Here is an 18,763-nt window from a genome sequence, read left to right as displayed (position 1 = left end):
TCAAACATGCAGATCTGCTTATCCCAGGTCCTTGGTAAGGACTCAATAGGTAGACAAAAATGCCAAATGCAGTCTGAACATCTGGCTGACAGTGCAGTTATTATTATTATTGACCACATCAAGGTAGTGCCTCACTGGGAGAATAATAATAATAATAATAATAATAATAATAATAATAATAATAATAATAATAATAATAGATTTGGAAGGGATCTTGAAGGTCTTCTAGTGTAACCCCCTTCTCAGGCAGGAAACCCTATACCATTTCAGACCAGTGGTTGTCCAACCTCTTCTTAAAAACTTCCAGTGTTGGAGCATTCACAGATTCTGGAGGCAGATTGTTCCACTGATTCCTCAAATTTCTGTGAGGAAATTTGTCCTTAGTTTTAGGTTGCTTGTCTCCTTGACTAGTTTCTATCCATTGCTTCTTGTCCTGCCTTCAGGAGCTTTGAAGAATACCTTGACTCCCTCTTCTTTGTGACAACCCCTATTATCATGTCACCCCTAGTCGTTCTCTTCATTAAACTAGACATACCCAATTCCAGCATCCGTTCTTTATATGTTTTAGCCTCCAGTTCCCTGATCATCTTTGTTACTCTTCTCTGTACTCTTTCTCAACAGCTGTTTTACATCATAGTGACAAAAACTAGATGCAGTATTCCAAGTGTGGCCTTACCAAGGCATTGTAAAGTGGTATTAACTTTTCAAATGATCTTGATCTTGATTCTATCCCTTGAGTCTATATCTATGTTTTTACTTCTTAAGATCCCAATATTTTTCATTTTTGATCTCTGGTTTATTTTTTATTTTTTCCCCATTTTTGTCTTGATATCTTCTTTCAGTAACAAATAAAAGGGTGAGATATTAGGAATAAGATATTATAATTATAGCCTGCTTTGGTTATGGTAATAGATGGATATGGTAATACAGAAAATTATTATGCACTTTTGTTGTGCTGTGTAGGTTACTTTCCTAATCATTTATCATATGAAATTGCCCCAAGAAACAAGAAAATGTTGAGCGGTTTCATCTGCCTCTCTTCAACCCCAGAAGTTGGAAATTAATCTCTTCACCAACAATCTATCTTTATGAGCATTAAAAATATAGCTTTCTTTCTTAGAGTGAAATAATGTTTTCTATTAATGGAACACAGTGGTAAAAAAAAATCAATAACAAGCTAAACTGGTTAGAATGGTGTAATAATTTTTCTTTAGTCTTCCAGTTTCCTTAATTCTTGTTATTCAATATTCAGACATAATTCTGAAAATGATTTGCTTTTCTTCTTGTTTTCTTTCTGTAGGGAAGATTTATTATTTCTTTGCAGCTTAGTCTTCCTTGTATTTTCTTTTCAGAAAACCTGCCCTACATCCTCATTAACTTGATAAGTAAATGAATAAATAGGTAAAAGAAAGATAAGTTTCTTTCTTTGCCAGGAACAAACCTTGAAAATAGTTTCTAGTAACTATAAGTTTTTATTAAGCTAGAAAAGTGAGAGGGATCTTTGTATAGTCAAATATTGATGAAGCTAAAGAAATATTTGACAACAGTGCTTTTTTAATGTCACTAAATTTGGATGTACTGTAGCAAGTATGTACCATTTTGCTTATAAAAATCTTTTTAAAAGCTTTCATTTATTCACCACCCAGAGCAGATGGACAAGCATAAAAATATGTTAAATAAATAAATTTAATTTAATTTTAATTTTATTAGATTTATATACCGCCCTTTCCCGGGCAGTTTACAGGCCAGTTTACAGGGCATTTTAAAATCACACCAATACAAAGTACAAAAGTTAAAAAAACAATTAAAAAGATTAAATTATCCCTGAAAATAAAAATAAAAACCCCAGTTAAAAATTCTCAGCCTGGGCCGGAGAGCTCAAAGAGCCAAGTCTTCAGGTCCCAGCGGAATGAACGCAGGTCAGGGGCAGTCCTGAGCTCCACGGGCAGCTGGTTCCAGAGGGCAGGTGCACCCACAGAGAAGGCCCTCCCCCTGGGTGTTATCCGCTGGCAATCTTTTACCGGCGGCACCCTGAGAAGACCCTCCCTGTGTGAGCGCACTGGACGAAGGGAACTTGATGCTGGCAGCAGGTGTTCCCTCAAATATCCCAGACCCAAGCCATTCAGGGCTTTATAGGTCATCACCAGCACCTTGAATCTCACCCGGAGGGCAACCGGAAGCCAATGTAGCTCGCGGAGTAGAGGTGTTACATGGGAGTATCGGCAAGCCACCACCACCACTCGCGCGGCAGCATTCTGCACCAGCTGAAGCCTCCGAGTAGTCCTCAAGGGCAGCCCCATGTAGAGAGAATTGCAGTAGTCTAAACAGGAGGTCACGAGCGCATGAGTGACTGTGCATAGGGCATCTCGGTCCAGGTAGGGTCGCAACTGGTGCACCAGGTGAACCTGGGCAAGGCCCCCCCTGGTCACGGCTCCTATATGATCTTCAAAATTGAGCCGTGAGTCCAGGAGGATGCCCAAGTTGCGAGCCCTATCAACGGGGGGGGGGGTAACACCTCAACCCCCCATCGTTAAAGGTGGAATAGTTTGGTTAGCCCGAGATGCTGATATGCACAGCCACTCAGTCTTGGCAGGATTGAGACGAAGCCTGTTTCTCCCCATCCAGACCTGGACCGCCTCCAGGCAACGGGACATCACGGCGAGGACATCGCTGAGTTGGTTCGGGGTGGAGAAAAAAAGTTGGGTATCATCAGCGTACTGATGATACCCCACCCTGAAACCATAAAGTACCATGTTTTAAAATGAAACAAACTAAGTTCATCAAACTTTTAAAGGAAACTTTGCATTACACAGCTACGTACAAGCTTAAAAGAATGTATTTCTATATGAAACTAGGACATTTTAACTTTAAAGTTATGATTCAGACTTGGAAATTGAAATAAATGACAATGGATATCCGGAATGCATTTCTGGTGCATTTGATGAAAATCAGAGTTTATGTATCTCCTCAAGGATGAACAACAGTTGAATCATATTTGATTTACACTTATATATTGCATTTCCTCAATATCTCTGACATCATTAATTAGCATTTCATTAAGTACCCCAAATAACTACCAAAGCAGTGGACAAATATTTAACACTTGAATTTCTAAAATGACAATTTGGTTATTACAGCAATGTAACAAAAGCATTAATCTCACATCTTTTTAAAAAACTTTCTACAAAGGTAATATACAAAAGGGATGGTTTAGAAATTAAATTTATATTAAAAGCTTGGAATTCCATGATATAAATTTGAATAATTTCTGACAATAGAATTTATGTGACAATCCAGTGATAACCAAGCCTGAACAACAAACTGCAGACTAGTGTTGATCCACAGTGAATATAATCATATTGCAAACAATTGAAGAAACATCAATATGAGCATTGCTCTTAATTTCAACATGTACAATTCTGTTGTGACTTCTAGAAGACAACCTTACTGAATATAATTAAGTACAGAAACAGCAAAAGAAGCAGTTGGAGTTTTCCCTCAAAGGAGTAAGGTTAATGAGTACAGAACATAGTTTAGTAGAAGGTTATAAAAGAAAAATATAATTGTATAGAATAAATTAACAGAAAGATGATCCTTTGCCTTTTTTAATATTTCCTTTCTTCCGACTTCTTTCCTCCCTCTCTTTTAGAATAACAGACTCGAAGAAATGAATTGGTAGGCACTGCGGGACAAATGAAAGAAAATGTGCATTTATGCACCATTGAAATAATGAAAGATAATACACAGGTATTATTTTATCCCTAAGTGACCTTTAAAAGAATTAAACATTAAGGATCATCCATTAGTGACCAGGAATGTCACTGATCACTAAATGGAATCTCCATGCTCAGAAGAACTGCATCTTTGTGCAACAGTTGCAGGGATGAACAAAGAAAATATTTTCATCATCTCCATTATTCAGCATCTTCCTCTATTTGAGGGACCAGGCCATTCCCCTGAGGTCTTTCATTGTTACAGGTTTCCTTACTATTCTACATTTCTCTTATGTTTATGACTCTTTAAAAAAGGAAGTAACATTAATGTTGCACCAGGTCTAAATTGAAAATTAGCTCTCATTGGTTTTCTGTAACAGTTTTGTAGTAATTTACAGAAGTAATGGTATAAATGTTTACTTTGCAGTTTGTTTGTTTTTAAAAAGGGAAGCACAGTATTGTATTAACTGTAAAACTCAGATAAGAAATTTGAGAGGATTCATACGTATGTGTCATGAATATTTACATATATAGTGAGCATGTGTGAGTGATTTGCAGGAAAAATACAAAGATTTTAGACTTCCATATTTAATATTTCTACTCAGAACAACTTTTGTGTAGAGAAATGAAGTCTATTAGAAAATACATTGTTAATAGAGGTAATAAATGACGGTGACTGGATTTGAATAAATGAATCCTTCATTGTAGGTTTCCCCCCCCCAAAGCATTTAATTATTTTTACATCTTTCACTGGATCAGTGGTATTTAATGGGAAATTGCTGTCTGAAAAGCACTATACCAGCATTCTGAAATTTCACCCATTCATATTCATTAATAAGACTTGCAAAGAAGACTCCTCTAAGGATTTAATTTTCTGTTGAAAAGAAATGAATAATATATTTATAAAGTAGCTGGTCCGAACTTTAAAAGACAACAATGATTGCAATTAATCTCTTGACAGCTGCATAGTTAATGCCACATTTTAAGTGATAAAACTGTCTTGGCCATACGACACAACTTATTTCTTTGTCAATGCCTCCCTGTTTCATTGCATGGCTTCAGCACATGAAAACCACTGCCCCTGAAACCTGTTATCTACAATACACACTCGCACAAAATCTCATTGCATTCTCTTTCTGCTATTGCTGCACTTATCACTGAGTCACTGATAAATTGTATCAAGTTAAATTGAGTTTTTATCATATTTAATTTGATTTGGGGATAATTCCTTTTATGACAAACTTCACTTTATCTTGATAGCACATTTCTTTATCAAGTGTAACAAAACAATTGTAGCCTTCGGTTAATCTAGCTACCCCAAACTTCAAAGGCCCTTGGGTAGTTAAAACTGTGACTTTGTGAGGGTGAAACTTTTACCCTGCCATAGCACTGACTGAGATTTTGCTGGATATGCAGTTGCTGAAAACAATGTCGGAATGATAAATGTAAAATGTTGGAGATTTGATGATTTTTAAAACTTATTGTTGCATGCCATAAATTATCACTACAATTTAACATTGTAAATATAGACGTTGAGGGCCACTAAAAAGAACACAATATACAATTGTTGCCCAGATGGCTTGTATTAATCTACATAAATAATATTTTAAAAGAACAAGATTAAGGTATTATATTAACAGCCTTTTTGCATGTTGTACATAGGTAGCATAGCAGTGCTCATCACAGGAACTTGAGAGACCACTGTTAAATTTTATGTAAAAATATTTTAATTTTCTCTTTCTTCTTCTTCAGAATTGTTAGCAGTGGAATGGAATTTTTCACTCAGAATAGAGTTGTATAACTTTTTTTATCGTGCAGTGGCAATATTTACTATCAAATCCTGAAAATTTCCCCAATCAGAGATTCAAATTATGGAAAACAATGTGACTTGCATCCCATTAGATGTACTTTAGAAATTAAAAAAAAAACAGAAAAAAAATAAATATTCTTTGGCTGCCTGTTGTACATCAGAGGTTTTGTATCTCAGATCTTCTGAATCCTTGGACTTGGTCCAAAATCTGTTAAACACTACGGAGTTTCAGCTACCCTCTCTCTTTTGCCAAATAAAAGAGAGGAGGATTTGAAAGCAGCTCCCATAAATTTCATTTTTGTGTGTGAGAGAGAGGGGGGAGGGGGAGATTGAGAAAGACTTCTGTGGCCTAAATGGTACGCATTAGGACCTATAAAACCTGTAACAGCTTATGAATCTGCACTATTTTCCAATATTTTTCACAGTTGCTTCACCATACTTTTCTTTATGTACCATGTAATGTGAATCTGGCTTCTCCAAATCCTAAATTTCAACATGATGCCTGTGTCTGTTCCTTTCCGTCTCTAGTGTAGACACACTTAGACTTTGTCCCCAGCCTGTTTTTTTTGATATACAGCTTGATCCTAGAATGTGATTCTGCTTAGTCAGAAATGCACAAAATGTTTCTCCAACAAATCTTAAGCCTGGTCCCCAGCTCCCATCCCAATGCCGCTATTAAATTATAATGAAACAGAAGGAAGAAATGATTAAATAGCCACATTGGTATGTATTATATGAATGTTACATTTAAACAAGTTAAGATTAAAAGTTTAATTTTTCTCTTTGTCCATTTCTTGGTTCAGGACAATATTTGGGATGCTGATCTCAGCATATTACTTCATGCCTAAGTACAACTAAATAAATATACAGGTATATAAAAGAGGTTGGGAGGTGTTGAATGAAGAAAAAGGACTTTGGGGATTATTTTTATTTATATTTCAGCCAATATTAAACTCCAGACAAATTTGTATGCCAATGTAGAGTTATAAATTTTGGTATTGCTGATAAACTGATGTATTTGCTGAGAGAAGCATTACTCACTACCCAACTTTTTTTTTTACTCAGGGCTTTCATATTTTCATTTTTTTGTGCTCTCAGAATTGCAAAATCTCCATGGGAAAAACAGATTTAAACAAAAACAAATTTCTTCTTCCTTCCTCCTTTTCTTGAGTTTGTATTTTATCTTTACTCGAGGAGGAGGAGGAGGAGGAGGAGGAGGAGGAGGAGGAGGAGGAGGAGAAGAAGAAGAAGAAGAAGAAGAAGAAGAAGAAGAAGAAGAAGAAGAAGAAGAAGAAGAAGAAGAAGAAGAAGAAGAAGAAGCCCTTTGTTCAAAAAAGAATAGCAAGGATTAAACTAGCAATTCTTCTCCAGTAAATGGTCCTTCCATCCTTCTATAAGCTTTTTCAGTTATGATAAGGATTCTTTTCGTGAAGTAGATTATCTAGTTTTTCTCGAAAACATGGACTTTAAATCAAACAACGATCCTATAGGTATCTAGTTTCTTGCTGCCAAGCTGCTGGAGGAAAATATTTTCAACCTGTAAAAAAATTGCCCACAATCTTTGGAGTGTGATAAGAATGGATGTATACAGCCAGCTTATTGATTCTAGTTCTCTGTGTCTGGGAATTTGCCGCTTGTATTTAACCATGATGCAAACATTTTCTAGCAACTTTTTCTATGCTATGTCCTATGTTGTTGCCTTCATATCAGTTATCATGAAACAGCCTTAAATAGTATTTCCTTATACCAGTATTTAAGTTGTGTTTCCCCTCTTATTCTAATACTATCAAGAACCACCCCACAGTGTATAAAATCTTTTAGACTTTGATGCTGATTAGCTTGGATGGAGGTCAGCTGACTTCAAATAGAGCAATAGGAAACAGCACATTTCATCAAATGTAGCATCCTGCTAATTCAAGGATACTTTGTACAAGGCAGCAATAAATGTGTAGAGACTAAACTGAATTAAATATCAGAATTAATTATCAGAGAGTGACATTATTTTCCAACCTATGCAACTAAAAACCATATGCTATTTTGGTTTACTAGGAAAGCAAACACTATTTTAAGATGGCACTTTACTTTTGTTAATAATATAAATAAAATATTGGTGTGATCATTTGCAACCTAAAAGGATGCCAAGAATTCCATTAATAATTTACTTTAATGACTAATTTTCAGTTCAGTGTACCATGTCATTCATTAAGGAATAATCTAACAACAGAATGAGATTTGACAGATTGATTGAATTTTTAAGCACCAATCTTTACGGAATAATTTGCTAAGTGTATACTGAAAATTATGAACCATATGGCCATCCAAATTATGTATTACAATACAAAAAAGGAATACTGGCAATAGTTTTGAGGAAATAGAACAGAAAATTTATTAACATCATCAAGGTCCAGGAGTGAAGATAGGATAGGATAGGATAGGATAGGATAGGATAGGATAGGATAGGATAGGATAGGATAGGATAGGATAGGATAGGATAGGATAGGTTTGGATAGAGTGGGGAAGATAGAGTAGAACTGAATAGTATAATAAACTAAATTATTACCATCAATCAATAAAAAGAATCATGGAAAATGTTAAAATTTATTTATTACTTTTCTATTGTTTTTTTTTATTCCAGCAATGCCTTTTTCTTGCAAATTTAAGGGTATGTGACAGAGTTCTTTTTAACTGCCTTCCGGTGTAACCATCATGGAGGACACTAACTGGATCCCTAATGGTAAGTCATCCTAATGAATGCAAAAAACAGTGAAGAACATGGTCGCCTTCCTGCCTGCCTGAACCTCCTGTATCAGTACCTCTGTGTGTGTGTGTGTGTGTGTGTGTGTGTGTGTGTGTGTGTGTTTCCCTCAATATCCCAGTTCAGGATGAATAAACTGAATGGAGCACTTTGGTTTGAAAGAACAGTCTGAATAGCAAGTCTTAAAAAGATTTATAGATCAAAACCAGCACTTTGAATTGTTCTCAGAAGCCTCTCAGAAACTAATGCAGTGCCCATCATGCTTATATTATGCAATTATTATTATAGGAATATATCACATCACATGGAAATCTTTTAGGAAAGGAAGAAACTATTCATGCATTTCTATCATAACAACAGCCACAAGGACCAGGATTCTAGAATTTTTTATAGGTTCATTCACTGTGGTCATAAACTGTAACCATCTCTTTCAGAAGAGCTCAGTAATGAAAATGTACTGCTGCAATTTTAATTAGGCATGTATAAGTACATGTCTGAATGAACACATAACACACTCAATAGAGCTGAATTTGCCTCTAACCACTAGTTATGGCTTCATATTAACATCATTTTCAGAATAACATTTTTAAAACCCTGTAAAAATAAAGATAAAATATATCTCTGATAAAATCAACAATGGGAGTTCTTATTAGTGTGACTATAGATCAAGGAACTGTTCTGAGGTCTGTTTATGGATATGATGTGCTTATTAGCAAGAAGGAAAGAACGAGGAAACCACAAGGCTGCTATTGTTGGTTTAACAATTATGCATGGTTCATCATGCTAAACCAAAGTCAAACTTCATGCCAGCTTAGCATAAAGTGCAAACCATTTTATCCATGAGAGCCCTTTGCTTTGCTTTATATTTCTGTTGGCATTCACTTTCCATGTAAAAGCATCTATTTTGCTTTGAAAATGTCAGCACAAATAGGAATGTGATAGTTTCCAAAATGAGCACATGTCCCAACTGATTGCATGGTAAGACTGCATGCTCACTATTGATTACATTTAAAGGAGTTGTCCTTTTGGAAGTTCCAGTTATTAAGACTGTATGGTACTTGGGGAAATATTCAATGCACACATGGAATGACTACTTTGTCCTTAGTTAAATAGCTATCTTTGCAATGTATGGCAGTGAAAGTTGGACCATAAGAAAGGCTGAGCGCCAAAGAATTGAGGCCTTTGAACTCTGGTGCTGGAGAAGACTCCTGCGAGTCCCTTGGACTGCAAGGCGATCAAACCGGTCAGTCCTAGAGGAGATCAACCCTGACTGCTCTTTAGAAGGCCAGATCCTGAAGCTAAAACTCAAGTACTTTGGCCACCTAATGAGAAGGAAGGACTCCCTGGAGAAGAGCCTAATGCTGGGAAAGATTGAGGGCAATAGAAGAAGGGGACGACAGAGAATGAGGTGGCTGGATGGAGTCACTGAAGCAGTAGGCGTGAGCTTAAGTGGACTCCAGAAGATGGTAGAGGACAGGAAGGACTGGAGGAATGTTGTCCATAGGGTCGCGATGGGTTGGACAAGACTTCGCAGATAACAACAACAACAAAATACCTATCTCTTATAAGTGTTTTACTGTAACCAATCAACTTTTTTTTCTCTTTCAAGTATTGGCTGGCTGTGTTTCTTATTTGATGTACAGAATTATGGGTTTGAAATCAATCAGCAGTTAATAATTTCAATCAGAAATTTGCTTTTTTTAGATAAAAAAATAATGGAGCAATTAATTTTATTTTATTTTCAGTACCACATCACAGCCAAAGTCGATCTTAGGTTATTTTTTAGTATCTTGATTTTTAGCTGAATTTGTCCCTAAATGTAATATTTGTATTATTGCTATATAATATTATGCCCCATTAACACTGTGAATTCTTACAAATAGTTAACCCAGTAAATACATCAATACAGTGGTGGGATTCGCACCACTTCAACAGAACCGGTAGCTAATGTTTTGTTGCCCAGATTCAGAATGGACTTGCGGAAATGGCATCCACACTTGGAACCTGTTGTTCACATATTTGAATCCCACCTCTGCATCAGTATTAAAGTGTCCACGTTTCTAAAACAGATGTAAAAAGTTCTTGAAATCCTCTATTCCCTTAGAAATAGACAGGTTTGAATTTAGTAGTTGTCTTTAAAAAAGTAAACAAAGATAGAAATCTTGAAAAAATAAGAAGGGTAACTTCCTAATTCTTTTTCCCGTTTTCTCCCCTTTTGTTTACCATGAAAGATAATAGAGTATCTATATATGATAAAGTTATAAAAAATGAAACACACAATTTTAGTAATATATAGAGTAGAACTAATGGCCCACATATGTAGTCATTTTAGGCATAACAGAGAATGGAACAGAGCCTAAACTATTATGATAAGCTGATGATATATTATCAAAATACATAATTGATAATGTATACTGAAACTTACTGCAATTATGCAGCAGTCATTAGTAATTTCTCATTTTCCTTGATTAAGTTCCATAGATGCTAATGTGACAAAGGAAATTTACAGTAATTGGATTTTAATTGTTTATCGAATTATTTTAAATGTTTACAAATATTTAAATTATTATCAATAATTACCACAAGAAATATTTCCTCTGTTAGAAAATTGTGTAATGTTTTCAATTCAGGAATTAAGCTTTGTTTTTACCATAGCTATGTGAAGTTTCCTATATTAGAGATTGCAAAGTACATTCTGAAGAAGTTGAAATAGGGGCATAATTTTGACTCTTGTTCATGTGATAAATTTATATCGCCTGATATATAAAGCCCTGATTAAAATGTCAACTATTTTTTTTACAATTTTTATTTTATTCAGAAAATTAAAATACAAAATAGAAAAGAAAAAAAATCACAGAAACGAAACACACCTAGACAAGAACATAAACAAATGTGAACTAAAAAGAACAAAAGACAAAAAACATATTATATTATATTTGGTCTTTTGTTCTTTTTAAAATATTAACTATTTCCCCCCATTTGGGGAAGACATGGACGATTAGGATTATTCATACTTTAGATCAATTCATTGCCAATGAAGTTTCCAAGCCATAGGATTTGTTGCGAGTGGAGTGCCTAAAGCAAAATAATTAATTAATATACATTACATAAACCAAAACCTACAATAAGGAACAATTAAAGGTCATCACTAAGGCAAATATATCTTTATTTGCAGAAACTTTGAAATAAGTTGCTGGAATACCGATTATTAATGAATCAATGGCAAGGATTCTTAAAACTTATTGCATATTTCTTATGAGATTATTTTGCATTTTATTTCACTTGCTGGAGAATAGTTGAAAGTGACTGGTTATTAATTTCATTATAGTGGAAATGTAAAATTGATGAGGGGACACTTACTTATTTGATAGTGGCTTGTTCTATTAAAGTTTCATTTTGATTTGATAGTTATATAATGGCTAATATGATGACACAAAGATACTTAGAGTATAAGTTTATAGATGTGTTGTTTAATTATATATGAAGTACATGAGGAATATAGATTTATTATACTCAGGGCTAGGAAATAAAGTCACTGAACGATGCTAGAAAGCTCAGTCTTAAAATTTTGAATTACAGATATGTGTTTACTATTCATTTATGAGTAGGCTTTTTATTGATTTGATGACAGGATGGATTAATACTATTTATTTTTGCAGACAAAGTATAATGACAACATGTAAAATGGGCTGAAATGTATGCAATATAATTTTTATGTCTTGTTGTTTTTCAATTTTTTGTGGTTTTCTTTTTCTGTAGGTTAAGAATATAGTGCTGTTTCCATAATATACTCCAGTTGGAAGTTTGACTGAAACGGTCCCTCAGGGTCCAAATAACCCATTTTCTCTTAATCCTCTGAAACTGCCATCAGACCATTTTTGCCACAATCTTTCATGTGAAGGTAAGATTGGAAACTGGCTGATAAATTGTCCAGTATGGAGGGGTCCAATGATGGACTATTGAGGAGAAGATATAGCACCAGCTCCTTCAAGCTAGAGGGACCATCCTGTCCTTGAAAGGGAACATATTGCTGCATGAGCACATCCATTAGTCACCTCCTGGAAGGCCTTATCAACTCAGGGGAGCCAGTATCTACAGACAGGAATCTGAACTGGCAGATTAAAGAACTTTGCCTTCTTCTTTGGTAGTGACAAAATCAAAAGTTCAGATAACCTCATAAGATTGTGTCCCATGCTACTCACTTTGAACTGCCCAGTCATTCACAATACCAACTGAATCTAAATGATTTTAGCTGCCAAAGAACATAGATTTCAACTGATATTCAGTCAGATTTACTCAATGACTTTCTCAAATGGTGCTCCAAGCATTGTTTCTGGTGCTTCATCTTCTTAGAGAACCACAATTACATAGAAATGTTACATAGGAATCTAATTCAGAATCTCAGTCACCCTCTTTTCCAGGCCACAACTAAGATCACAGCCAAACTGCCTACTGGAACCATGGAGAAAACCCCAAAATCCCTCTGGGATCCAATATGGTCCATTAATGGGTTGGACTAATATAACATGTTCCCCACATTTCTTGCCTTTCTCTTATTTGATCTCTTATTTTTCCCAAAACAGAATCAGAATCCAAAGAGTTATTTTAACTGTAGTCTAGTTATAACATATTTTTAAACATTATTGAAAACTTTTAGTGGGATTCTGGTGTCCTAGTAGTACTCAGCTACCTCTTGTTTTCTATACTTAATCACCTCTCATCTTCTACAATAAAAAGCTTAACTTCATTGATTTATTCTGTTCCACTTTTTTATTTCATTGAAATGGATGACTAAGTCATTATGGATCCATGATTATAGACCAAAGGATAGCCTCTGTTTAGTATAAATGTCCAAATACTTCTGGCTAAAAAGGAAGTATGTCCTTTCCATTTATTCTGGAAAAAAAACAGTGTAAATTTATGTATATAGTACTAAACCTATTTACATACCAATAGTACTTTTTTTTCTTTAAAGAAAAACATATTATCTTCTGTTGTGACATGAGCTATGTTGTCTGATCAACATTAAATTACTTTTCGGCATGCACACTCTCTAGACCTACCTGACCTACCTACTCTTTATTTGGTAAAATTTATATATATATATATATATATATATATATATATATATATATATATATATATATATATATATATATATATATATATATATATATATATATAATGTTTTCTGAGGTTTTCGCAGGTGCCTGTATGTGGATCCTTGGTTTTTCGGGTTTTTCCCCGCGTAGAATTAAAGGTGTAGGCGCAACGTTTCGACGGAATCCCATCCGTCATCATCAGGCTGGTGGCTTTAGCTTCCTTCTTCTGGGAGAAGCATTACTATATTAAGACAGACATTATGTTTCAATTAAAGTAATAATACTAATTAGAAAAATATTTTTAGAAATTGAGAAGCAGGAAGTTTGTTCATTTCCTTCTAACTTGAGGCGTGAGTCGGTGATAACTGGTAAATCCAGTAAGGCATAATCAAAGATAATCATATGGCTGCATATATAGTAACTCACTGTAAATTTTTGATTAACTATGTCATCAGAATAGAGTTTTGAGGCTAGAGGGTGTGGGCACCATAGAACAGAATTGTGCACCATTTGTTTGTGTTCTTTTTGAAGGCAAAGGTCTACATCTTGTATTTTAAATAAAAATAAATTTTAGCTGTCAAGAGCATGAGAAAAATAATAAAGGAGTTAGTGCAGCAAAGTTCCATCAGACAATCATTTTGATGTTAAAGTACATTCTGCAAGGAGTTTTTTCACCACCCTTTCTAATGATAGCCATTAGTTTGGAAGACATTAAAAAAAACAGGAGGTGGAGGAAGGGAAAGATATGTGAGGGGAATATGGCAAAAAACATTAAGGAAACAGTAACTTATATAAATCTATTGGAAGAAAAGAAACAACTATGGAGGTGGCTGCAACTTAGACAAAAAGGCAATTAAACAACCAAAAGGCTTTACACAGCAAGTAATGCAAATCAAACACCTTGGTTGCTTTTCTGGATTTAAATTAAAAACAACAACTAAGACAATAACAAGGCACTTAATCTCTGAGGAAAAAAAACATTTTGGGAAAAAAAACCCAGACTAGTTGTGAAATAACAAGACTCAGTAAATATTCAGGACTCCATCTGACAGAAAATAATAAAGATATATTTCAAAACAATTGCAACAAATTAAGAAAAGAAATAAAACAAAATCCTGAAATACTTAAGACTCCATCTGACAGAAAATAATAAAGATATATTTCAAAACAATTGCAACAAATTAAGAAAAGAAATAAAACAAGATCCTGAAATGAGCAGAAGTCTGAAACTCTTCTGGTTAGGATGGATTGCAGTAATCACAATGAACTTTCTCTTTCAAATGGCACCAATTCTAACTTGAAACAAAAACCGGTAGGGCTGGTAACGAAAAGTCTATAGATTTGTATGGAATATGGGGGGGGGGAGAGTGTTTTGAAATTCTACAAAATTGAAAGGAAAGAGGTAAACTGGCATTATTCTCCAGTCTAAGATTGTATTTTAAACAAGCTGTGTATCATAGATAAGAGAATGGATAAGATCTCCATACAGTAGAATATCATTAAAAGAAGGATCAGGTTTAAAAAATGGACTTCATAGGTATCTATGCTACAAAGGAACAAAAGAAAAAAATGAAAGAACATATAATGAGACAAAGCCTACTGAAAATCTGGCTAATTCAGAAAAAGAAGGAGGAGGAGGAGGAGGAGGTTCACGATTATGCTTGCCTGCACACTGCTAGTTGCACCCAAGAACTTTTGAAGCAGTTCCATTGGGATGTTTTTGATCACCCTGTATAGCCCAGATTTGGTGCCGAGCGACTACTACTAAGGAATTTCAAATCTTGTAAGATGTTGTGAAAAGTGCCTCAATTTGAATGCCAATTATGTCAAAACATACTGTAATGTTGCAGTTTTCTAATGTGTGTAATAAAAATTCTGTATCTGCTAGTGTCTGTCATTAATAACCAAATGGAGAGTTATTTCCAAATTGCCCTCTTAGTAATAGCAATAGCACTTAGACTTATATGGTTCTCCATAATGCTTTGCAGCACTCTCTGAGCAGTTTATGATGTCAGCATATTGCCCTCAACAATTTGGCTCCTATTTTTACTAACCTCAGAAGGATGGAAGGCTGAGTCAACCTTGAGCCTGTCAGGATCAAACTCCTGGCTGTGGGCAGAAATAGCATTATAATTAATCAAGGGTCCTAGTTGTAAAGTGAGGTACATATAAAATGTAGTGGTATATGTTGGCATGATATATTCAGGTGTATTCAATAATAGAAATCAGTTTAAAGTGCAACAAGAACTGTACAATAAGGGAGGAATTTACCATGATGATACAAATAATTAGAAAAATAAAAAAGTGATCTCCAAAAAGGAGGTGAGAAAGATGATAGAATTTGGCTTCCAGTTTGCACACGCAGCACTTTCGGATGTTCAGGAAGAGCTCTCTCCCTGCCGTCTGATCCTTCTTCATTGGAGGACCCTGAAAAGGGTCGAAAGTCACCCTGGAGGGGCGATGACCACAAGGAGGCCCTCCCTGTGATTGCAGAAGGGCAACAGCCCTCTGCTTGAATCTTTAGCAGCTCCTTTGGCCCGAAGAAAAAGAGATCATTAAGCCGTTCCCTGCCAAAAGCCAAAAGCACCATCTAGCACAACTAAGCAATCTGGAGAACCTGGGTGAGACCTTACCTTTCTTATCCCGCTATCTGCCTTCCTGTGGGACTTTTCTGAAAATTTCCTCCCCATTTTTTTTTAAAAGTGGCATTTGTATACTTGGGGAATAACATTTTAAGCCTTAAAGCATTGAAGAAAAAAAACCCAACTGATTAAGCAAAGAAATCAAGCAATCTTATTTCTACTTATTAAAAACCTTCTATTTTTGGTGCGGATCTACTACCCTATTTTCTGTTTAAGATGTGAATTAAGGAAAAAAGAATGGACTAATTATACAATTATATTTTCTGTTTAAGATGTGAATTAAGGAAAAAAGAATGGACTAATTATACAAAAGCTTTATATTAATTTGGAAAAAAAAGAACTTCACAACTTATTCTATATGCTATTGATGACATCCTGTGGCTAAACATGGAATAGCAAGTAAACCTTTTGCCTATTGTAAGAGCTGACTGAATAACAGAGCTGTCCTTGACACTATCTTCAAAGATAGTGTGGGAACACCTGGCACTGAAAACAACTTTTAGGAATATTGGAGGTGGAAAATTATTGACTCCTATTAAAATAGCCTCCATGGAAGATTTAGCTGTAAATACCAATGAAATGGATGACTATATCCCACCACTTAATTACAAACTGATATTGGACACAACCTTGGCAATAACTGAGCAAATTAAAGCCAAACTGCATGATAAACCTGACAACTCAAAACCACCAAATCAAACTTTGACCTTAAATGATTTAAACGATAACAACACCAGCTACTACTTTCTACCTAAGCCAGATGGAAATGGAAGAAGAAAAAGACCAGACTTAATTAATGACCATTATATTACATCAAACATCAAAAGCTGAGCTATTAAAGCATTATTTAAATGACTATAAAGGGGACACCTGCTTTGCAAAACTGTCATTTGGATGGTCTCATTGGATCCAAATAAGAGGTGGAGGAAGAAAGGGAGACACATTTAAGAATTTAAAGGCACTGAGATGGAAGCCTGATTGGCAGAAAAGGAAGGTGAGAGTTAGATTTTAAAAATTAGACTTGTCTCTTTTTTTGGGATTTGTAAGAACAGAGCTTAAAAAATCTCTTTTGATGGACTAAGGGGAATCTTTAAAAAAATATACATAAACTGATTTTATATTTAGGTTTTAGATCTTTAAAGGAAAACAAAATTAAGCTTCTAGAAGATAATTTTGAACTATACTATAGAACCTAGAATTTTATAACAGAAGATAGTATTTTAATAATTGTTGAACAGTTAGGACAAAATATGCTTTCCTAATAATTGGTGGTTTGTTAAGATGAAAACTAGACTTTACTGGTAAAACATAAGAATGTTTTGTAATGAACAATGTAAGTTTTGTAAACAAGAAAAATATTCTTTATTGAAATAGGGGATTGTGGGTTACCCAAAAATTAAGCTTTCTTTTGTATATTATAGGCTACTCTAGAGTATTTTATTGCAATTAGGTAAAACCTAAAAACAGGATATTGATATGAATTAGTGAAAATATATTGAAAATTCTGTTAATTGACTTCAGTGTTTTTCAACCACTAGTGTGCCGCGAGATGTTGCCTGGTGTGCCGTGGGAAAAATTGAAAAGTAATTATAAAATACTTTCTTTGTGTTTATTTGATTCCTATTCAAGAGAATTACTTTATATATAGTCAATATAGGCACAGAGTTAAATTTTTTAACATTTTCTAATGGTGGAGTGCCTCGTGATTTTTTTCATGAAACAAGTGTGCCTTTGCCCAAAAAAGGTTGAAAAACACTGGACTAGGTCACAACTAGAAATGTATTAACTTGATTATTTTGACTATATGATAACTAAGGGAATCAGAGAGAGAATCCTTGTTGATGCAACCTGAACTATTTACAAACACCTTGTTATTTGTTACTTTGACTACCCAACCACTGTATTGCTTCACAAATACATGTATATGTAAATATTAAGAAATCAATAAAACTTGTATAAAAAAGAAGAAAGATGACAGAATTTGAAAGCTTATACAAAACCAAGATCATTCATGAGGATATGTTTGTAAACTGTTACTGGAATATGACTCAGACATAGAAGAAATTTTAAATTGTATGATAAAATGAATGCAAACTGTGAAAGAACTAATCACAGCAGTTCAATGAAAAGAATAACAGAATAACAGAGTTGGAAGGGACCTTGGAGGTCTTCTAGTCCAACCCCTGCTCAAGCAGGAAACCCTATGCCATTTCAGACAAATGGTTTTCTAATCTCTTCTTTAAAATCTCCGGTGTTGGAGCATCTACAATTTCTGGATGCAACCCACTGATTAATTGTTCTAACTGTCAGGAAATTTCTCCTTAGCTCTAGATTGGTTCTCTCCTTGATTAGTTTCTATCTGTTGCTTCCTGCCCTGTCTTCGGGTGGTTTGGAGAATACGTTGACCCCCTGTTCTTTATGGCAACCCCTGAGATATTGAAACACTGCTACTCATTAAACTAGACATACCCAATTCCAGCAACTGTTCTTCATATGTTTTAGCAAGGGAAAAATCAATAAAAATTACTCCAAGCTACAGTTTATTACCCCTTCATGGATTACTGCCTTGTCGTGGTGAAGGGGCTTGTGTAATTCAATGAAGCTATGAGCTATGCCATGCAGGGTCACCCAAGACGGAAAGGTCATAACAGAGAGTTCTGACAAAATGTGATCCACTGGAGAAGGAAATGGCAAACCACTCCAGTATTGTTGCCACGAAAACCCTATGGACAGTACCAAAA

Source organism: Vipera ursinii (genome assembly GCF_947247035.1).
Source record: "Vipera ursinii genome assembly, chromosome: 2".
Lineage (NCBI taxonomy): Eukaryota > Metazoa > Chordata > Lepidosauria > Squamata > Viperidae > Vipera > Vipera ursinii.
The sequence above is the reverse complement of the archived record's forward strand: the minus strand, read 5'-3'. Positions refer to the sequence as shown.